General features: G+C 32.2%; 1 protein-coding gene across 3 annotated transcripts in view; it reads left to right on the forward strand.

Moving 5' to 3' along the window:
* Pcdh15 (protocadherin related 15) overlaps positions 1-25,118 on the forward strand; it is a 1,685,700-nt gene that overhangs the window by 939,955 nt on the left and 720,627 nt on the right. The gene's annotated exons all lie outside the window — the stretch shown is intronic.

The following is a 25,118-nucleotide window of genomic DNA, read 5'->3' on the forward strand; positions in this document are numbered from 1 at the left end:
AATGGTCACATTGATCCTTCTGTCAGTGGCTTTCATCATCATGGTCATCTAAAGTAACTTGTTAGTCAATATGTGAGCTCCCCTTTTTATTTATAGTTACTTGTATAACCAAGTTCAAATTACTTAATCTCATTAAGCCATCTTTGCTTATCTGTAAAATGGAGTAAATGATACTGCTTATCTCATGGGATTATTGTGAGTTCAGATGAGGCAAAGCATAAGATGCATTTGTGTCATTTCCAGGTACAAAAGAAGGTGAAGTATGTTTTATATATATGTTAAGTTATGTGTATGAGCTTGTGTGTCTGTTTGTTTATTGTTACCAGAATAATAGGAATGTCATTAATAAAATTATGGTAATAAATGTATAAAAATTCATTTAATTCATATTTTAATAAAATAAAGATTCTTTGTGGGAGATGGCAAAAATTAGGCAGATTATTTGCTAATGTCTTACCATGAATTTAAAACATTAACCAGGAACAGATACAAAACCAATCAGTTTGCTAGAGTTACCATAAACAAATACTTCAAACTGTGCAGCTTGCATAAGAGAAATTGACTTTTTCACAGTTTAACAGACTGGAATTGCCCAGGATCAAGGTTTCAGCAGTATTGATTTCCTCTTGGTATATAGATGGTCACCCTGTTGCTGTGTCTTCACATGATTCTCCTTGTGTACAGGCACACCCCTATTGTCTCTGTTTGTATCTTAATCTCTATATAAGACCATCAGTGAAGTTGGATTAGGTTTCACCATCCAGGTCTAATTTTAAATCCTTCTTCAAAGCCTGAATCTCCAAATACAGTCACATTTTGAGTTAAGGTGCAGTAAGGAATCAAAGCATGAATTCTTGGAGACATAGTCCAGCCTCAAATAATGACATAGAGATAGATCCCAGTAAAGTGTACCCAGGAGTTTTAGTTCTTACTCTTCAATACTGCACAGTTTTCTAAGTTTGTGGCTTTTATCAGACTTCACCTGCTATTAAGAACAAAACTATCCCTGGTGTCTTTGCCCTCATTCAGTTGCCCCAGATGGTAAGCAATGTATATTGCTCATATGCAAAATCTCTGAGACTTCAATTGTGCAGAATTGGAGCCAAGAATGAACACAGAAGACAGAGACAAAAGCAGGAGCCTCTGAAATCCACAGAAATGAGGAAAGAAAGAAAGGTCCCCAGGGCAGCAGGTGTAAGCAGAAGGTAAAAAGTGACCAGAGAAGCAGTTGAAAGTATAGTGATAGATGAGATATGGGGCAACATGAAGGGAATATGTCGGCCAAAATGCCTATCAGCTCCTTTTTGCATTTTTTACCAATCCTCACTGTTCTCCTTACAGGATTAGTCCTTGGGAGTAAGGACAGCTTAATTCTGGATTCTTCAGTGAAAATTACAATTAGGCATTAACTCTGAATACAGGAGCTAGGAAGGCCAGGGCCTTCTGTTTCTTGTTTATTATTTAAATTTTATGTTCTAGTTTATATTTGTCTCTCCGTATGCATTTTTGAAATAAATAAATGAAATTCTCTTATGCTTGTTCCATTCATCTATAAGAAGCAGTATACTTGGTAAATATTCAATTTGTTCTGCTCGATTGTTTAGACCTTTAGCTATTAGACAGGACTATGTATCTCTCTCTGGGCAGTGAAATGTGTGAAAGAATGATGCATTATTGCTGCGCTTATATCACAAAAATATCTTGTTCAGTTCTTTAGTCCCTTTTTTGCAAAACAACTAGTGAAGCTATATGTTATAGATGGAAGTTATAAAAGGAGATATCTCCATTAGCCCTCTCATCTGAGTCACTTCATCTCTTCTTGCCCTACACCCACTCACCCATGAAGAATACCCACTAGAAGAAGAAAATGCATTCATCTCTCGAATTTAAGGGCTAAATTGCAACTGCAGCTCAGCTATCCAAAGCTATTCAACTTCTTTCTTGCAGTCAGTAAAACAAAACAGTCTTCCTTACTCTGAATTTCTTAATACGTTATTTTTTTCCAAATATCTTCCCAAAAGTCTTTAACTAACTACTAAATTAGGTTACATTCTAGTATTCTTGGTCCATTACAATCTATTCTCACTTTACCTATTTATAATATTTCCCAGGATTTTTCAAGGAATATCAAACATGTACTCACATTGAATTTTTCCCATTATTAGAATGTTAAATTTCCATTCCCTTCTCTTTGTATTATTTTAAAGTCTTTTTGTTTTCTTATGGTTCCTTCAATCTTTGCCCTCTCCCTCTCCACCTATCTTTTTTTTTTCTATTTCCCTTTCCATGTCCCCATTCTCACTCCCAGTCCTATTTCTCCTACATCGTATTTATACCCCTGTTGTGTTTCTCATTTCCTTTTTCTCTTATCTGAGGTACCCATCCTGTCTCATGTCCTCCCCACTCTTTCTTTTTCTCCTTCTCCAGTGAAGTTCTCAGATTTAGTAATTATATTCAGTGTCATCTCACAAACACTTTAGTAATGTTCTTACATATCAGGTCATTCCTTTCTATTTAATAAGCTTCTTGAAGCATGCCAATATTTATTTTATGCATAAACACCATACACTAATAATAACCATTGGCATTTATTTTGCACTTATTAATTAATAAGTAGGTTATTTATTTAATCTTGACAATTTTCCCATGAAGTGTTTGTTATTAGAACAATAATCATGCACTATTTTATTAATTGCCCAGGATCAATTTATCAGCAGTGTTGATTTCCTCTTGGTATGTAGATGGTCACCCTGTTGCTGCATCTTCACATGGTCCTCCTTGTATTCAGGCACACCCCCGCTATTGTCTCTGTTTGTGTCTCAATCTCCATATAAGATCATCAGTGAAGTTGAATTAGGTTCCACCATCCAGGTCTAATATTTTATTAATAGTATGTCTGCTTTATAGATCAGGATGCTATGAGGACACAAAGAAGTTCAGCTGCTTTCCTCGTGTAGTACAACTACTCAATGGCAATACTAACATCAAATCTTTTATCATCTGCTCCATATGCTATTATATTATGATGTCAAAATCCCAGAAATATCCTATTCTTTCAGATTTTACTTCATTTTAGCTACTGCTTGGTAATTATTGATTATCATTCTTCAATATCATTGCTAATGACATCTAGTCAAAATTAATGTTCATTGTTCCCTTTATACCATGTCATATGATGTTTCTCATGTTTAGATTATAAAATAAGAGACTATCTTATTTTCTTTCATTTTCCTCAGCATCTATTAGAAGGGCCCAATTTTCTTGTTTATTGAAATAAATAAGCATTGAAGAAAATTAGACTGAGAGATGAACTACTTCTTTTAACAATATAGTAACAAGTTGGTGAGTTTTCAGGATAGTTTCTGTGGTTCAAGCAGGAATTTAGAAACCTGTTTAACGAAAGTTTGGTTTTTAGACACTGCTCAACAATGATATAGGAACAAAAGCAATCAATAACTATGTATGGTGTGAAAGATGTTACCTATAGTATACATTTTGTTTCCTGTTCAGAAAATGGAGTCTATATCTATATCTATCCCTATATGGTATATGTACACACACACACACACACACACACACACACACACGACACACCAGTTACTATTTATACAATGGTGGCATGTAATTTAGAAAAGGGTATAGGAAATTCAAACTCTGAATCCATGCTTTCCTGAGGTGTGTTTCCTGTATTGCTTGGTCTTCTATGATTATGAACTGCTATTCCTATTATTTATTCATAATGCTGGTGGATTGCACTGCTGTAGTTTTTCCTGAGATCAGTGGCTCATTTCATGCTACTAATCTTCCCCATTCTTGCTCTTCTTGTAGGATCCTATTCTGCCCCTCAGGGCTGCCCAATTAGACTGCTCAGCGAAGACTGTTCAGCTAGTTTGAGTTTATTAAGTGTTTTTATTGAACAACTAGAATACTGATGACAGTTCTTCAGGCTTAGACTTAGAAAATGTTTAAAAAGAAAATTGCTAACAGTCATCAATATTTTATGAGGTTGTATCAGGATTCATGTGCACTTGGTCTGCTGGTTATATACGATGTGTTTCTGATAATATCACCATAAGGGAAATATATAGCATATTAAAGAAATAATAATAATGTGGTTTTTTTTAAGAGAGAGAGGATAGAGAGAGAGGGAGAGAGAATATTTTTTAATATTTATTTTTCAGTTTGCGATGGACACAACATCTTTATTTTATTTTATGTGGTGCTGAGGATCGAACCCAGCGCCCCGCACATGCCAGGCGAGTGCATTACCGCTTGAGCCACATCTCCAGCTCCAATATTATTGTTTTAATCTCTCAATTTTCACTAATTTGTTCAGTTAAGTATAGCATGCATTTCTGACAAATTGATTATGTGCATATCATGCTTTTAATAATAATAGCTAGCATTGCTTTTGTGACTTATATGTGCCATTTACATTATGAATACATTCTTTAATCACACTGAGTGTGTATATATATAAAACAATATATAGTCATGCCAGGGTAGTAATATATGACAAGTATTCATGACAAGATTGGGAAAAACAGTTTACTGAATGTATTTTGAAGATAAAGCCTCCCAGTTTAGTTGGTGTATTGAATATAGAGAAGACAAAAATGCTAGGATTTAAAGTTTTATTTTACTTTATTTGGTTTGAACATCCAGAAGGCTGAATGACCCGCTTATTAAAGAAATAAATATAGTTACAAGTTAGCCATGAAAAGGCAGATTTTAGAAGTCCAGCAACATAAGGAAGAATCAGCAAGGATATTGATATGGAGAGACAGTTAACGAGAGGAAAACCAGCAGAAAATGGTTTATCAAAAGTCAAATGAAGATGGCATCACAAAGAGATCGGCTGAGTCTAGTATTACTGAGCGAGGTGTCCTACAAGGACAATACATCAAATTAGTATTGTGATACTCAATTTTGACCTGTACAAAAATGGCTTGATGAAATTTTGAATGTGAAAGTTTGTAGTTGGGTTCAATTGAAAATGTAACTAAAAGAAATATAGGCAGTTGAAATACAAAGATACAAAATGTTTTTTTTTGTTGTTGTTGTTGTTTTGTTTTGTTTTGTTTCTTGTTTTATTCAGTGGGCAGTGAAACCAGACACAAATCAGGAAATAAAGGGCAAGATCATTTATCCAATTCAGATCTTTGTGATGTAGAAATATACTAAAATAGACACCACCATCAAGAGGGCTAGAGAAGAATAGCATCTTCTGGGAAGATTAAATTCTAGTACAGCAAGAGAAAGAAAGGAAGGTATAGCAAAGTACATATTATCTTATTTAATCTTCATCAAGTACTCCCGTGAGGTAAATTCTATTATTATTTATGTTTTCTAGATGATGAAATGGAAAGTTTAAAGATTGAAGCTGTCTTGCTAAGTTCACACAGCTCCTTCATCTAAGAGCACATTACAAGTGCATCCCAGCCCAAGCTGTCACACTCTTTTTATTTATATATTATTTTTGTAAGAACACAACATGAAACATAACTTCTTGAAATATTTGTAAGTTCTTGACAGTATGATGTTGTCTAAATGTCATACAACAGACTTATAAACTCATTTATTTCTCATATCTGAAAGTTTGTGCATGTTTGTTAGTGTAACTCTGTACTCCTGTATCTTCCCAGCCTCTGACAACCACCACTGTATTTATTTCTGTGCATTTCACTATTTTTTTATACTCCACGTAAGTGGTTTCATGCAATTTTTGTTTTTCTGTTACTGACATAATTACCATTGTGTCCTCAAAGTTCACATGTTGTCAAATTTTCTTCTGTTGTGTGAATAATGTTCTATTGTCCTTATTTTCTTTATCCGTGAATCTGTTGATGGACACTTACATCATCTCCATGTCTTGGGTTTTTTGAATAGTGTTGCAGTAAAGACGGCAGTACTAATATGTCTTAGAAATCCTGATTTCAGTTATTTTGAGTAAATATCCACAAATGAAATGTCAGGATCACATGGTAGATCAATTTTTAACTCTGTAGAGGGACATCCACACTGTTTTTCATAGTTTCTACAGCGTTTTGTATTATGCTAATAGTGTACAGTGTTTGCTAGTTCTCTACTTTATTCCTTTTTTTATGCTAGCCATCTTCATAAGTTCAAAGTGATAACATTGTGGTTTTGACTTGCTCTACCATGATAACTTATACACTGCAAACTACCAACTATTTGTCAAAGAAACTGAATAAAACATAAACAAATGGAAACATGGCATGCTTGTTCATATACTGGAAGACTCTGTGTTATTAAGTCCGTACATCCTGATATGAGCTGCACATTCATTTAAATCCCTATCATGCTGTTGCATTCTGACCTAGCATGTTTTACAGCCTTAGTACAAAGTTCTATACGACTCATCAAAGTATGTCCTTGCCCCATAGATCCTGAAGAGAAAGATAAAGGCTGTGATTAACTCCTGCTGTATCTACATTTAAAAAAAATATGTATTAATATATACTATGCACCAGTTTTATGCTAAGTTCTAAGGATGTAAATGTGAAAAAGATACATACATTGATCTCATGAACATTACTACCTAGCTCATATGAAACAAAATTGACAAATATAGAAAACAAGTGTAAATCACTACAATCATCTCTCAGTATCTGATAGGAATTGGTTCCAGGATCCCATGAAAATACCAAATACATAGATGCCCCTGTCCCTTATATAAAAGGCACAGTATTTGCATGCATACTGTTCACATCCTCCTGTACATTTTAAATTATCTCTACTTACTTACAGTCAATAATACAATTAAATGTTGTGAAATTTGTTGTATTATTTGAGGAACAATGGCAAGAAAAAAGTCTATGCATGTTCAGTACAGATGCAATTTATTTTTCGAATATGTTAAAATCACAGGTATTTGAATCTATTGTTGCAGATTCCACAGATACTGTCAACCTAAATTAAAAAGTAAGAGAGAGAGAGAGAGAGAGAGAGAGAGAGAGAGAGAGAGAGAAATAGAGAGAGAGATTCTCTAACGAATAATGATACCTTTATGGAAAGATTATTACTTTGCAATAGGACTACCATAGCATTGCAATGGAAATATGTATGCCATGGTAAATTATGGGCACATTCAAAGAGGTTGAGGAAGAAGGTTTTCAAAGGCAAAAGTGAGGAGGATTACATATGATATTTTTAATCCTTGACAGCAATGATTAGTACCAAGATTGGTGTCAGTCTGAGGCTGAACAGACAGTTGCTGGGCAGATGTTCTTGTAAAAGTACTTCTAATAGAAGGCTGCAGTGGCCTCTGCAAGCTTGTGATTCTGGCAGCCTTTTGTGATAGTTACTATCATGGAATCATGCAAAAAAAAATACCCTTCCCCTTCCTTCATAACCTCCTGGCTTGCTTAATTTATATTTGATTAAGGTTGACACAAAAGAATTCATTTTCATTCTGAGAACCTTCACAGCTCTGTCACAATGTGGAGAACCAACTGTACTGTAGGGTGTGAAAGGTTGGAGTTAAAAGGATCACATTCATGTGGCCTGCTTGAAGTGTTAATAGTCGGTCAGCTGCAGTTCATTGCAGAAAGATCTTGAGATAGATACCTTAGAGTTACGAGGAAAATGAAATGATGAGCTATGATTCACACTTTATGCACTACTAGATATTATTGAAAAAGGAAACATGTAGGTTTAAAATATGGTAAAATATTAGTATTATATGATATGAAATATTAATTATGCCAGTACTTGAGAACAGGAGCTTTGAAATCTAATAGACCCTTTTCAAAACCTGGCAAAATCAATTTTGAAAATTTTGATGAGTTACATACTCTGTGTAAGAATACAGTTCTGGTCTATAAACAAGGCTAATAATAAATCTTTGATTAGTTTTTTGTTAGATTAACTAACATTATACAAGTAAATTGTTCAGCATGTTTTCTAGCATATAGCAATAATTGTTATATATCTTATATAACAATTATTGATTTATAATTGCATAAGATCTATGCAATGTTTCCTTACCAAGAATCAGTATTCATTTAGTTTTCTTTTGGCAAGAACATTTACACTAACACACAAACACACATACACACACACACACAAACACTACATGTGAAATTGAACTTAGCATAGTCACTCTACCTTCTTTATGCATCATTCTGTGTGCTATAATTATTTTTTTATAAATTTCTGCCTATTTGCACACTTCTCAACTGCTCATTAAGATATCTGAGAAAAGGAGGAACTCAATAACCTTTTGGTATCTGTATTTTTTTTCATTCTTTTCCTATATTTTATTTTCTCCACCTCCTTCAAATTTTTGTCTCTAATTCCTTTTAATAAACCTTCTTTTACTAATCTTCACTCACTCCTATGTGGAAGTTTTTGCTATCTCTTTGTTCCTTGCATTTCTTTTTATATGTTTCACTCAACTCTCATTTCCATTTTTTCTGTCTTCGCTCCCTCTCCTTTTCTCCCCACCCTTGACAATTCTTATCATTCTTCTTCCCCCTAGCTAATTTAAATTTTAGAACATATGATAAGTATTTTCTAGGCACCACTCACTTTATATTCTAACTCCTGGGTCTATTTTCAAAGGTAATCTTCTTTGGACTATTAATTTCCCTTGTTACACAAAGGATTTAGGATAACATGTTAAAAAAAGAGAACAGAAATTCCTAGAGTGCATTCTAGCATTATAAATTTGCAGAAGTGCACGCATACATATTTCAAAAAATCAGAGGCTTCCTTTTATCATCAGATGAGGAGCATTTTAAATAATATACCATCCAATTTCTTTTCCAATGTTAGTGACATTTGAAAAGATTTTCAATTTATTCTTCAATTTTTTAAGATTTAAAATTCAAGCTAGTATCTTTTGTCAAACTGCATTTCTCAAATATTAATTCCATGGGAGTTCATTTAAAAATATAAAATGGAACATATTCTCAGAAAAAGAAGATTAAAAGAAATATTGTCCAAGGAACTACTGACACTGGAAATGAACCACTGCCTGTGGTATGTATTTATCACTGAGTGCTCAAGGTATCCATTAAAGCTGATGGCAGCAGTACCTTTCTCTAGCAAGTTAAAGTGTAGTATTTGAGAGCAGGTCCCCTAAAAAGTGACATTTGAAAACAATTATAATGTGTTTTGTTGTGTCACATATAGTAACTGCTTCATTTCCTAGTATAAGCAAAAATCCATAGGAATGCTTGCTTATGTGTTCGAGATAGCAAAAAATAGCCTTTATTTACTGAAAGTTCTTTAAGACTTTTCTGAAAGTAATTTCATACTAATTTTAGAACATACATTATGAAAGTATTGTTGCAAAACAAAACAAAACATAACAAAACAAAACAACAACAAAAACACAAAACCCTGTAATTCTGGACTTTCTATTAGTCCTATCCCATTACAAGAGAAGATTTATAGAAATAAACAACTGACAAATGATGAAATTACTGATAAAATAAGTGGAAACTTAAGAGAAAGTGCTTCAACAATGGAAAAATATTCAGCTTTCTCCCATAGACAGAGGTATCAACTACTAGTTGATACTTGCTCCTGTTCCTGGTTGACCTTGGACAAATGGACTGTGATATGAGAAGCCACAATTTAGAGACTGCTAGCATATTTTACCAGAGTAAGCAAATAATGGATGGATTTTTTAAAAATCAATAGCTTCAAAAATGAAAAACATTCAGTAAGTTTTGAAAATAACTGAATCTTCCTCAAAATTACATGCATTTGTGTTTACCATACCCAAATTTCAAATAGAACTTTTTCTTATTTTTTTATATACACCATATTCTGAAGATATTACTCTAACAAAAAACAAGTCTGTAATTTTAAAAATATGTACATATGTGACACTAAATGAAGATGTAAAACAGAAAGTGAATTTAAAAAGTATTTACAAATGCAAAACGATAACCCAGGAATCGCAAAAATATAATTTATTATCACAATTACACACACACACACACCAAGTTTATCAGTAGATATTTTCAATGTATTTGCAAATTGTAGTCATCAAACGGATTCTGTGGTGGAATTAATATTAGTAGGAAAAATGGAAATTATCCTTGCTAGCACTTCTGAGTGCATTTAAGTACTTGATGATAATCTTTTCCTTTCCTTTAAGCTTTGGAAATCATTTTGAACATGTTTGATATAAAAAAGTTATTTGAAAAGATGCTTCTAAAATAAATGAAAAAACACTTGTCGAAATAAATTTATCAAATCTAATCACCAATCATTCTTCTCCTTTACATTGGAAGGTTATAACAATTGTTTACAAAGAATGAACTTGGGTCAAAGTCAATTAGTAAAGACTCATACTTTTTACATAAAAAAAAAAAATATTTGGGGCATGTATTGCCAAAATTAACTTTTGACTTTTCATCTATTTTCAAAACATTTTGTTTAAAAATAAGCCTTGGGTTGTGGCTCAGTGGTAGAGTACTTGCCTAGCATATGTGAGGCACTGGGTTCCATCCTCAGCACCACATTTTATTTATAAATAAATAAAATAAAGGTATTGTGTCCATCTGCAACTAAAAAACATTTTTTATAAGGATAAAACTATAAACAAACAAACAGATAAATAAAATTCTACTGTTGCCTCAAAATTAACCTACTTTGATTAGTCTGGTTGATGATATAATAACAATTACTTCTATCAGAGAAAGAGATTTTTCAATAAATTACTGCATATATATTAATGAATGATTTCTCTATAACTCATTGCATCCTTGCTAATGTATAGATAATATGTTAGATCTACCAATTGATTTTGATCATTATTCCTTAATTTAATTATTTTTTCACTCAAAATATTTTTATAGTTTCTTTTCTATATGCTAGGCACTATGAAAGATTCGGGGGTAAGGAGTAAATTTCACATAGAAGGAATCCTCTGGAAGTATCCTTGATCAGAAGTAAGTATAGTATGGTTAAAAGTCAGGTCTTACTCCATTTACATTGGAATGACTACTAATGTAAAGTATGTGGCTTATTTCTCAATTATAATGTCTGGTGAGGACCTGTTTCTCAGTGCCATCTTTGTACAGTAATATCTCAAGGAAGAAGGGTTAAGGAACCTTTATAGGATCTCTTTAATAAAAGCATGAATCCCACTCCCCCTGACCTAACCACAGCCCACGGGTGGCAACTTCTAATGCCATTGCCTCTGGACTTAAGTTTCAACATATGAATATTTAAGGAGTATAAATATTCTAATATAAAAAATGAATGAATTTCAATGTAAATCAAATGCTAATGAAATAGAGGAGTTATGTAGGGATCAAAATTTGTTGGCTAATGGTGATAATTTTAGTTTTAATTCTAAGTGAAGTCATTGAAAATTCAAAGTAAAGATATTTAATTTATCAAAGGAGATGCAGAAGTGAGGAATGGAAAAATTATAGGATCTCATTGATTCTAAAATATCATTCACATTAATGAGGAGAATGAATTTGAGAACTATGGATATAAATAATATCATAGAGTAGATAAACAGCTATGGCATTGTACAGAAGAGATGATGGTAGGTTAAAGTAGAGGTGGGATTAATGTGGAACTAGAGCTAAGTGAAGAGATTAAAAAAAAAAGAGTGAGCACACTACACACTTGCACATGTGAGTGTACACACATGCACACACTGTTGAAACTCCATAGTTGGAAGCTCAACATCCACAGATTCAATCAAACATAAAATTCAGGAGGAAAATGACCTGAATATGTACAGACTGATTTTCTTGCTACTTTTCATTTAACATTACATTCTAACAACTGTTAACATAGGTAGTATCTACATTATATTGGTAGAAACAATCCAGGTATAATTTCAACTATACAGGAGATGCTCACAGATTATATGAATATATTATGCCATTTTACACAAGGTCCTTGAGCATATGTGAATTTTGCTGTCCCCATTTTCCTGGCACCAATTCCCCACCAATACTTAGAGAGGACTATATATGATATGTGATTTGTTGAAAAAGAGGAGGGAGACAGGCAAAGGGAGGGAAAAAGCATAGGTAAGTAATTAGAGAGCAGGCCATTCACTGAGATAAAAATCCTAAAATGGCCAATTAGAGGTGAGATCATGAGTTGTAGACAGATAAAGTTTGAGATAATAAGTGGTGAATTCAATATATGGATCTCTATCTCAGCAATGCATATTTCTGATCTGTTTGCGAATAAGTAATAATCAAGATAATTCTATCTTTATTGAATATTTTAATATCACTAAAAACAAATTTTTAATTTTCTCACCACCAAAAAAAGGTAGGATGGTGAAGTGATATGCTTATTAGCTTTAATGCCTCTTTCTATGCTATATATAAAAGTAAAAACATCACATTTTACCCCATAAATATACATACTTATAATTTGTCAATTTTTTAAAATAAACTTTAAAAACTGTCAAAACTATATATAGAAAAGAAGTAGTAAATTTAACTTTCTGTGTCCAAAAATATTTTAGATATGCAACATTAAATAAAACATATATGTAAATAGTTAAAAAGAGATATCTGCTTATGTAAATACAATTGATATTTATGGAAACATTTTCTATAAAATATATTTAATTAAATAATTTATATGCCTTTACTTTCCTTCCCTCTAAGATTCTTGTCTGTGCTTCATATCTAGAGAAATATTTTGCAGCAAATATTTGGAATGTCATTTTATTTGTCTTCTTTCCTAGGCTACATTTAAAAATATACCAGTATTAAATCTGTACACTAGTTCATCTCAAGTGTTTTAATTTTATTATATGCATTGTTTCCTAAGATGATGTTGAGTTTATTCAATGATAATATTAAGTTATCATCAATATTTTCCCCTAGTTATTTTAAAAACATCATCAGTAAGGCAGGGACCTGACAATTTTTACTTTTATTCCAACTTCATTTTTTTCTTGAAAGAAAAATGTTTTTTTTTTCCCACAAATAACATTTTATTATAATATTATATCTTCAAATGACATCAGCGGCACTAACTATAATTTTTTCTTACTTTGCATAGATGTTTTATAATATTTTTGATAATTAACTCGACACAAAAAAATGTAATTTTTTCACTGGTAGGAATTCATGTTTCCTTTGTTAAATTGTGATAGTTTTAGGTTACAGGGTGAGTGTGTAGTTTGATGAGTGAAGTACTGTTTTAATCTATCTTTAAAACTTCAAATCTTAAGTTATTAATTCTCTCTTTTGGGAACACTTTCCCCTTATTAGTTTTGCAGATTATTTAGAATGTGACATTATACTCTCACAGAACCCCCTGCAAATGATATATTACTGGGTCCTTTACTCACTGTTATATAAAATTCAATGAATTGGATTTTTTGTAGGTTTTTCCTTTGTATGATTGGTCTATTGCCTTATAATATAATATTAATATATTGTTATATATAGTTATTTTTGAAGTAAATTCTGGAATCAAATTATAGATAAATAAAGAATACTTAAGCTAGAATTATAGAATACAGAAAATTTTCTCCCCCAAATATACAGAGCTCGGACTCTTTTGAAGCTTTAAAGAATTTTAGACTGTTTTGAGACATATCATTTAAATCTTAACTTAAATTAAAGATTTTAAGAATATAGAGTCAAGGAATATATATTTCTTCTCATAGATTCTTCTGAATTCATATTTGTACAAATACCTTCAAATCATATTACAAACAATAGAAGTTGAAAATAATATAAACTTTGCAATGACTACATGTATGACACATTTGAATTTGTCATTTATTCAGAGTTTTGCAAGTATTAAAAGTTATATAACATCATACATTATTTTATGGATTAATTTTAAATTTTATATGAATATGTTAAGCCAACCTATTAATTTGGAATTTTAGGACTGCTACACATCTGAGTGAATCCCTCTTCAGTGATACGGAATAGAAACTAAAGGGACACTAATATCTTCACTACAAGATGACACACAAATATTCAGAATAATGCTGAATAGAAACAGCCAATTATATCCTGTATCATTATTACTTCAATGTAGTATTTATTAAGTTCTTGACACACATAAGATAATTTGTTCTGCCTCATAGTATAGTCCAAATAATATCTCCCTACCAATGTCTCAGTCTTCTCCAGAACCTGTGAATATATAATATTATATACCAAAGAACAAATAAGATTAAAGATAAAATTAAGTCAGCCAATCATCATAACTTAAATTTTTCCCTGAAATACCCAGGAGGATCCAATATAATCACGGAGCACCCCAAAAGTAAAAGAGAAAAGAAAGTGAGTCCAGACTCAGAAGCAAATATAATTTGAAAATATAATAGTGTTTGAACATGAAGGGGTTCTGTATTTTGTCAAATGCTTTTTCTGCATATATTGAGATAACAATATCTTGTCCTTAATCTATAGATGTGATGAATTACATTTTTTGATTTTTGGATGTTGAGCCAATATTTTATTCCTTGGATGAACCCCACTTGATTGTGGTGGAATCTCTTTTTAACATGCTTTTGTATGTGATTTGCCATAATCATATTGAGAATTTTTGCATCTATGTTTTTCAGGGATATTGGTCTGAAGTTTTCTTTTCTTGATATGTCTTTGTTTGGTTTTGGTATCAGGGTGATACAAGCTTTATAGTTTGAGTTTGGAAGGGATCCCTCCTTTTCTATTTCATGGAATAATTTGAGAAGTATCAGTGTTAATTCTTCTTTGAAGGTCTTATAGAACTCAGCTGAGAATCTGATTCTGGGCTTTTCTTTTTTGGTTGGCTTTTGATGGTATCTTCTATTTCACTGCTTGAAATTGATCTGTTTAAATCATGTATGTTCTCCTAATTCAGTTTGGGTAGGTCAAATGTCTCAAGAAATTTGTCAATGTCTTCAAGATTTTCTATTTTATTAGAGTATATATTTTCAAAATAGTTTGTGATTATCTTCTGTATTTCAGTAGTATCCATCGTGATATTTCATTTTCATCACAAATTTTAGTAATTTGACTTTTCTCTCTCTTTATCTTCATTAGTGTGGCTAAAGATTTATCAATTTTATTTATTTTTTCAAAGAACCAACTTTTTGTTTTGTCATGTTTTTGAATTGTTTCTTTTGTTTTGATTTCATCGATTTCAGCTGTGATTTTAATTATTTCCGGTTTTCTACTACTTTTGGTGTTTATCTATTCTTTTCCTTAGAGCTTTGAGATGTAATGTTAGGTCATTTGTTCAGTGACTTTCTAGTTTTTAATTGAATGAGCTCAGTGCAAGGAACTTTCCTCTTAGCACTGCTGTCATAGTGTTTCAAGAGATTTTGGTATATTGTATCAGTATTCTCATTCACCCCTAAGTATTTTTTTTTATTTCATCCCTGATTTCTTCTGGTATCCATTCAATGGCATGTTACTTAGTCTCCAGGTGTTAGAATATCTTCATTTTTTTATTCTATTGTTGATTTCTAATTTCATTCCATTGTGGTCTGATCAAATGCAGGGTATTATCTCAGTTTTTTTTGTGTTTGCTAAGAGTTGCTTTGTGGCATAAAATATGGTTTATTTTAGAGAAGGATCCATATGCTGCTGAGAAGAAAGTTCATTCATTGATGGATGAAATATCCTTTATATGTCTGTTAAGTATAAATTATTGATTCTATTATTTAGTTTTATAATTTATTTGTTTCATTTTTGTTTTTGATTGATGAGTTCAGTCCATTAACTTTCAAAGTTATTATTGAAACTTGACTTTTGTTCCCAGTCAGGTTAGTTTATTTCTAGTTTTTAATTTAAATCAGTTTCTCCTTTGATTGATTATTCATTTAGTGTAGTTCCTTCCTTTGCTGGTTTCCAATTTTTTTTTTTATTTCGTGTTCACAGAATATTTTATTGAGAATATTCTGTAGTGCAGGATTTTTAGTTATGGATTCTTTTAACTTTTGTAATGGAAGGTTTTTTTATGTTGTTGTTGTTTTAATTTTTTGTTGTAGTTGAACGCAATACATTTATTTTGTTTATTTATTTTTATGTGGTGCTGAAAATTGAACCCAATACCTCACATGTGCGAGGCAAGCACTCTACCACTGAGCCACAGTCCCAGCCCCTCATGGAAGGTTTTTATTCTGTCTTCATATCTGAAGCTTAATTTTGCTGGATACAGGCTTCTTGGTTGGCATCCATTTTCTTTTAGAGCTTGGTATATGTTATTCCAAGACCTCCTAGCTTTAGCATCTGGGTTGGGAAATCAGCTGAGATCCAAATTGTTTTACCCCTATACGTAATCTGATATATTTTTTTCTTATACCCTTGAAATTCTATCCTTATTCTGTATGTTAGACATTTTCATTATAATGTCCCTTTATGTGGGTCTATTGTAATTTTGTATATTTGGGTTTCTATAAGCCTCTTGTATTTGATTTTCCATTTCATTCTTTAGATTTGGGAAATTTTCTAATATTATTTCATTGAAAACATGATACATTCCTTTGGTTTGTGTCTCTGAGTCTTCATCTATCCCAATAAATCTTAAATTTGGTCTTTTCATGTTTCCTGTAATTCTTGAATCTTCTCTCAGTGGTCAACTCTATTTTCTAGATTATATATTTTGTCTTCATTGCCTGAGGTTCTCTCTTCCAACTGGTCTAGTCTGTTAATGATACATTCTGTTGAATTTTTAATTTGGTTTATTGGTTTCATCATTTTGAAGATTTCTACTTTTTTCACGCAGAATCTCTGCCTCTTTATTGAGTGATATTTACTTCCTATATTTTCTCTCTGACTTCATTCCTTATATCATTCTTTACTTCACAGATACTTCACAGATCAGTTTAAGTATGTACATTCTAAACTCCTTCTCTGACATTTCTTCCACTTTGTTGTGGATGGATTCTCTTATTGGAGTATCTTGCTTTGCTTGGGGTGCTTTTTTTCTTGTGTGTCCACCCATCTAACAGTGTGGATCTGAGTCAATAGAGTTTTTACCCTCTATTGTGTCCCTGAAGGTTTCCAATACCTCACTCTTTAGGGGGAAACAAATAATAACAACAACCAATGTAAATAATATATAGCATTAAGCCAAATAGTTCATATTATAATGTCTACAATGTTAATTATTAGTATCACAGTAATCAGAAATCATATGATCAGTCATTGCCTATAATAAAAACAGAAAGTTTGCAAAAGTGTTTACAATTTCAAATGGTAGAGAGGGAAAGAACAGAAGTGGTATATGATGTGATGATTATGAGGGAGGAGGAGAGAAGACAAAAGTAAAATATTAAAAGAAGAGTGAAAGAATGATAGCTATTGGTTGTTAGTAGAAGAAAAAAGAAAATCAAGGGAAACAGGACAAACACATACACACACACACACACACACACACACACACATATATAGTAAATTTTTTAAAAAAACTAAGATAAAAGAACACAAAAAAACTAAAATATATCAATCAAATATCCTAGTTCACAAAAAAAAAAAAAAAACAACAAACTAATCCTTGGAAAATAATTGTCTTCAAAAGTGCTAGAAGTGAGGAAAGAAGTGAAATATGAAAATGTATAAATGTTCATGTAACATCAAGATCACAATTAAACAGAGAAAAAAATAAGAAACAAAAAGAAAATGAAAAAGAAAAAAATAATCTTGATGCAAAGTTAAAGAATTCTTTCCATGGCAGTTCAAAATAGTCTCAGCCTCTCTTCTCAGCTGTTTTAGGTAGTGGTGTGTGAAGCAGGATGCTCCACACTATGGATTTCTGGAGTGAGAGAGGTAGTCCCACAGGCAGAATTCCTGGAGACTGGGTTAGGCGGGCTCCAGGCTCTTTGCTGAATGCCAGTTTATCTGGAGATTTTAAATCATCACACCTCCTGCACCCAATATTTGCTGGTCCACACTGGAAGTCTATACCCCAAGGATTCCACTCATGTGTCGGGGAGCCAATTCTTAATGCCCTGTGCCACCTGCAAATCCCACATTTCCTGGTCTTGGGTTCAGTCTCTAAATAATCTCTCTTGCTCCCACCCATTTGAGTTCATGGAAATATAAGTTCCTCCCAGCAGATCCTGCAAGTAGCCAGATTGGAAAGGAGAAGTAGAGCCTGGTGGGATTCTGTGACAAGTTGTTCCATATGTGAACCTCTCTCCACCTTTGTTTTTCTCCTGGTCACTTAAACACACTTTATGTTGTGCTGTGTTGAGTGGGCCTGTATTTGGGGTCAAACTTGGGTTTGCCAGAAATTGGCTTCCTCAGATGCTGGCCCTTCACAAAGTCTGCAAAATTGTTCCTTCCTTTTTCCTTCACAAACCACCCAAAGAGGTGGTGGCTTCTTTCCTGGCACATGGATGTTGTGCAGCATGTCTTTTAGGGTTGCTGGGCAATGTCCTTGATCTCTAAATGCTCCATACCCAGACACTCACCAGCCTCTCCAAAATGTGGGTCTCTTTAATTCCTTTATCTCTCACCTTTGCTCATGGAGGGACCACTCTGGATGGTGCTTCTGGCCTGGCCATGGCAGTAGCTCTGCCACTGAGGATTTTTTTCTTATTTTATTATATCCAACCACCTGTGTCCCTGATCTGCTTTGAATATCCAGTTTTGAATTCCAATAAAGTCAGTCTCTCTCTCTCTCTCTCTCTCTCTCTCTCTCTCTCTCTCTCTCTCTCTCTGTATGCCTTCTTGGTTTCATGCCATGGGCAGCCAGGAATGTGACCTCCTCTTGATCCTCCAATTTATGTTATTTTAAATCATGTAATATTGAATGTCACAATAGTAATAGAAAACTAAACAATATCTTAAAATTTTACTGTTTATTATTTCTTCATTCCATGAACATAGGAGGCCTTTAAAATTTTTAGTGTCTTCTTCAATTTCTTTCTTCAGTGTTTTGTCATTTTTATTGTAGAGATCTTTCAGCATTTTAGGATTATTTCCAGACATGTGTGGGGTGGGGCTATTGTGACTGAGACGGCTTTCCTGATCTCTTTCTCAGTACATTCAACATAGTTGTATTCAAAAATACAAAACAAAACAAAAACAAAAATAAAACAAACAAAAAAACTATAGAATTTTGTTGGTATTTAATACTGCTACTTTACTGAACTTTATATCAATTCTAATAGTCTTTCCTAAAGTCTTTAGATTTTTCTATGTGTGGTATTATATTATCTACCAACACATAGAATTTTGATTCATTCTTTCCTATTTGTGTGCCTTTTATTTCATTTTTGTCTTATTTGCTCTGGCTAAAATTTCTAGTCCTGTATTGTATAGTAGTGGTAAAAATGAACACCCTTGTTTTTCTTATTCTTGATGCTCCAGAAGATGCATTCAATTTCCCCTAATTCAGTATGGTGTTGGAAATGGGTTGGTCATATATAGCCATTATTATATTGAGGTATTATTTTTCTATATCTAATTTGTTCAGAGATGTTATCATAGAGGGATGTTGAATTTAATGAAAGTATATTTTCTGCAGCTATCAAGATGATCATCTGAATTTTATCCTCGGTCCTACTTGTGTGACATAGTTTATCGAGTTAACCTTTGTGAAAGCATCCTTGCGTCACTGAAATGAAACCAAATTGATCATGGTTCATGATCTTTTAAATGTGCTTTTGAATTTAAATTGCTAATATTTTGCTGAGAATATTTTTTTTCTTTTAGGTATATAAGGGTTATTGTTCCGTGGTGTTCTGTTTTTGTTTGTATGTTTGTTGTGTTTTGGAATGCTGGCTTCATGAATGAATTTGGAAGGCTTCCATTCCTTTTAATTCTACAAAATAGTTGCAAGGCATTGAGACTGGGAGAATTAATATTGTTGGGATGTTCATAACAGCCAATGCAATGTACAGATTCCATGCAGTCCTTATCAAAATGCCAATAATGCTCATCTTAGAAGTACAAAAAATTCTAAACTCTCATGGGAACACAAAAGACCCCCAAACCAAAGCAATCTAACAGAGCAAAGCTGAAGTCATCATGATACCTATATTCAAGACATACTACAAAGGCATAGTAGCAAAGATAGCATGGTACTGGCATAAAAACAGACATGTAGGCCAAGGGAACTAAATAAAGGATCCAGAAATAAATCCATGTATCTTCAGTTAATGGATTCTTGACAAAGGTTCAGAAGATATTTACTGGAGAAATAATAAAATCTTTAAGTAATGGAATGGAAAAAACTGAGTATTTAAATAGAAAATTCAAACCTGACCACTATCTCTCACATCATACAAAAATGAACTCATGTGGCTATATTTATATCAGAATAGTTACTTATCTATAAATTTTTTTTAAAAAGTAATAAACAATTATATTTCAGAGACTTGGGACTCTTTGTCTCCTCCTAGCATATCGATTATTAACTCTAGAAAGTTAAATAGTAATGATGGACTCTTTAATATCTTTATTGTGTTCTTCTATTAGATCTGCTGTTTTTCTCCTTTCTTTCTGTTTTGTTTGTTTAAAGACCTAAAGTCTTATAGCCCACTCCATTGTTATCATATGTGCCTTCTAGAAAATGTTATTTATATGAAGTATTTTCATGCATTTCAACATGCATCATGACATTTATAAATTTCATATCAGGAAGCAAATTGGAATACATCCAAATTAAATATAATTTAGTTAAAAAGCATGTAGAATTGAGACCTAAGATTTCCATCCTTAGAAAACTTGACTTGCAAGGTTGACCCTAATATAAATATCTGGGAGAAAGACTGATGGCCTCTGGAGATGGAAAGATGGGGATGGCAGAGTGGAATGACAATGGCATAGAAGTTGGTGATGCTGTAGTTCTTTGTAAAAGTTTGCAATGTTTATTGTGTTATATAAATAAATATATTTAAGAAAATTACCATTGCTTTATTAATAATGGTCACATATCAAAGCTATTTATGATTTAAGATCCAATTAAAAATGTTAATGATGAAAAAAATGATTTGGAAACAGATCAGTATTTGATTCTTGGGTGAATAACTTCACATTAATTAACCTTACTTCATCCTTTTGAGCTTCAGTTTTCTTATTTGAAAAATGACTCACTCATAATGTTATTTTGAAGCAGGAAAAATTTAGTCATTAGTCCTTGTATGAAATATTTCTGGTTCTCATTGCAGGCATGTTACAGTATTAAATTTCCATAGGTGTTTTTGTTTGTTTTTGGTTTTGTTTTAAGTGATAAATAACCATGATATTTGTGAGTAAAAGAGAATTTATGCAAGTCACTTCTAAATGAAAACTTGTAAAGACTGTGTTGGTAAATTTTGTCTCTGTAACCAAAACACCTGACAAGAATAGCTTAGAGGAGGGAAAGTTTATTTTGGTTCATGGTTTTAGAACTTTAGTTGATGATGAACTAAACTCCATAGCTCAAGGCCCACGGTGGAGCAGAACAGTTGGAGCATCTAGTGGCCACGAAGCAAAGCAGAAGGTAGGGAATGGTTGCAGAGAAGATGAACCCTTCCAGCACATGCCCCCACAAACCTACCTCTTCCAGCCACACTTCACCTGCCTACAGTTACCACCCAGTCAATCCATTCAAACTAGGATAAGACTGATTAAGCTAGAGCTTTCATAATGTATTCATTTTATGTCTGAGTTTACCTGCATTAACAGGACATCTCATGCCCAAACCATAACAAAAGAACCAGGGTCTGATTGACCATATTTCTTTTTCTCTGTTGTGTGTGTGTGTGTGATTATTTACTTCTGCCAACCTATGTATTTCCTTGAGTAAATATGAAAGAAGATGTTTGGATATTAAGAATGAACAAAAAATTTAAAAAAAATTCTACTCCTCTAATACTCCCTTTCGCTATCTCACTATTCATCAGCCTCCTTATATCAAAGAAAACATTTAGCATTTGTTTTGGGGGGATTGGCTAAATTTACTTAGGATTATCTTCTCTAACTCCATCTATTTACCTGCAAATGCCATTATTTTATTCCCTTTTATTGCTGAATAATAAAAAATTAAACATTCCTTAAGTCATGAATCAATAAAGCATTTAGTGTATATATATATATGCATATATAGTATGTATATATATATATGTAATTTTTTCCACTGTTTTATTTCTTATCATAGTATATCTTTGTTTATCCTAGCAAAACTTTTTAATAAATGAGATTAAAAAGTGGATCACCCCATATAATAATTAGCAAACCATATGTGATTAATGATTAATAGTAGTTATATCACTATAAATTTCACCTTTTTAATATAACAAAACTCTCACAGAATGCCGGACAAAATGGGTAAATTTTGGTGACAAATTTTTGATAAAATGTTAAGAAAGTTATCTAGTATATGCAAATGTATATAAAAATTATAAATTGAGAAGTGTTAAACACAAATTCTGTCAACATTTTTTGCCTAGAATTATGCAGTATTACTGGAGTTTTTAAAATAAAACAAATCAGCTAAATTTGATATGATTTGTAGGTATTTCTTAAATAACTGTTTTTATTCCACCCTTTCCTGGATTACAAGTCAGGAAAGGAAGTCCCAGAATAATTTATTTATTCATAGTATGAGACAATTCATCTACATTTCAAAAACAAGCAAAAAGTATGCAATGTAAGTTTTAGGCATACTTACTTGTGATTTTTTTTCAGAAAGCAAGGAAAGAATAATAATCATAGAACTCAGAAGAAAAATTACATCTGCCTATAGGCTCATTAAGAAGTTCATGAATGGAAACCTCTGCTCTATAAATCAGATACATAAACCACGTTGCATTTGCCCAGATAGGCCACAAACACTTAGGGGCACACTTAAAAAAAATTGTCCATTTGGGGCTTGTTATACAAGGAAGTGACATCAGATATTGCATGGCATTGAAGGAGCAAAGATAAGAATAAGTTGCAGTTCTATAGTCATAAAGAAGCCAAACTTAGAAAAACAAATTATTTACTTAATTTTACTTTGGTATTCAAGAGAGTAATTCTAAAGATTCCTGTGCACATATATTATCTTCCAACTGCTTCTGCTATAGATGTAGTAAAACAGACATTTGAAGCTCAGTGAAACAGAAATGACACGTGGTTTTTCTATTGCTTAATTTGCCTTTTATTCTCCTTAGCCTTTTATAAGAAAATGAACAAGTCACTTATTCATATATGAAGAGCACAACCACCTCTTAGAACAACAAATAATTCTCTATTTTACAAATTAAAATGTATATAATTTTGATATAATATAATATGTCCAAGAATTTATATGACCTTCAAGAATTAAAATACATAAAATATTATTCATTTTCCATAGTTATGACAAATTGCAACAGCTGGGGAGGTCAATGAAAAAATATTTGAGACTTTGTTTCTAATTTTTTTGTTATATTGATAGACTATAAAATAGCATTCCTAAGTATAGAAATCAATGACAGCATCTTATAATTTCAATTTTAAAATGTTCTATTTGCTTGAAAGGCAATGTTCTTTTTGTTCTTGATAAGAATAAAGTAATGAGGTAGATCAAGTTGTTATATAGGTATATAAATATCACATAATAAATCCCTTTAATATGTAGAATTATAATGCACCAATAAAAATCAATTAGAAATAAATACACAATGATAAGGAAAAGAAAATAAGGTTGCTGCTGATAAACATGTATGAGAATTCAACTTAGTCCATCAGCTATGGATGCAAGAAATTAAAAGTATGCAAGCAATGTGTGAAGTTGAGGAATGGCTCCCAGAACAGGAAGCAGATGCAGGACTGGTGTACGAGCATCTTGTAATAACAGAGATCATAGAGACTCTCATTTCCTTCACAAGGAAATATTTGCATGGTGAAGGAGAATTTATTCTCTTTCATTTCATCCTTTTGCCTTTTGCCTCTGTCCTCACACAAACTTATTCCTCTAGAATCAAAGAGTTCTTGACTCTACATTGCTCAGTATAGCCCATAGCTCCTACATGAATTCAGACTTGGTCCACACAATTGACTATTTATTTGTCTGAGCTGAGAAGTAATATGATAAAACAACCAACCTTCTTTGTTTACCCTTTGATGATGCCACTGCTCCTTAATTTTGCAAAATAACTTCATCAAACTTTCAAGATCACGCAAATTTGTCTATTGAATATTTAGAGCAATAATAAAATAATTAAAAACTTAGATGGTAAAGAAAAGTACAAGTTCTATTCACAGTGCAATATCTGTTTGCATTTTCCTAAAGAATGTTCCCAAAGACAGGCATTCAGAAGAAGAAAATCTCCTATGGATGCTCCTTTACTTTTTTTTTTCTTGTCTCTGTGACTTTCAGATTCACATAGACTCCCTTATTTAGGTCATTCTATAAACAAACAAACAAACAAATAAATAAATGCAGATCTAACTCCTTTTACAGAAATTTATCTCATTTACTGTAAGTGTTTCAATCTCTGTACTCCACCATGGTATTGGGCCAAATGCAATTTAGAATTAAGAATCAGAGTATAGTCTGGTAACCAGAAGTTTTCATGAGGTTACGATTTTATTTGTACAGACAGGTACATACTTTTCATTCCCTGATTTTTCCCCATGTTCTAATTAGTAGAATGCAGATTATCTCATTCTTATCCTAGTTAATTTATAAAGTAGGAATCTTTCCCCCCAAATCTTCCTTAATATCTTTTCCTCAAAACTTACTGTCCAAATCCTTTTGAAACAGGATCCAGATTGATTTTGGCATCTTTGGAATATTTCTAGATTGGGAGATTTCAGAAAAGTGATTAATGGACCAGTCTGCTATTTCTTTTATCAAATCTTGGAGCAGTCTCAAATTCTTGTTTTATAGTCTTCCATAGAATAGAAGAAAAAATAAAGTTGCTCTTATCCTCAAACTATATCTTATGAATCTTCTACTTCATACTGGATATTGCATTTCTTCAACTTTAATATACTTCTACAAATTACTTTAATATCAAAATACTCTTAATTTTTGTACACATGCAAATATTAATTAAAATTTATAGGTAATGGTCTGCCAAATATAAAAAGTTACGTTGTTTTTCCCAAAGTGCCACCTGGCAAATTTATACTCATTTTTTTGTTTAGACAAGTACAATTTTTTTTTCCCAAACTAAAACTAAATAGAGTAGCTAGATGGAAATCAGTCAGGAATTCACCAAACACATCAGCACTTTT

Source organism: Marmota monax, unplaced genomic scaffold, assembly GCF_021218885.2.
Source record: "Marmota monax isolate L192 unplaced genomic scaffold, Marmota_monax_Labrador192_F-V1.1 WCK01_AAM20220418_F8-fsc00019, whole genome shotgun sequence".
Taxonomy (NCBI): Eukaryota; Metazoa; Chordata; class Mammalia; order Rodentia; family Sciuridae; genus Marmota; species Marmota monax.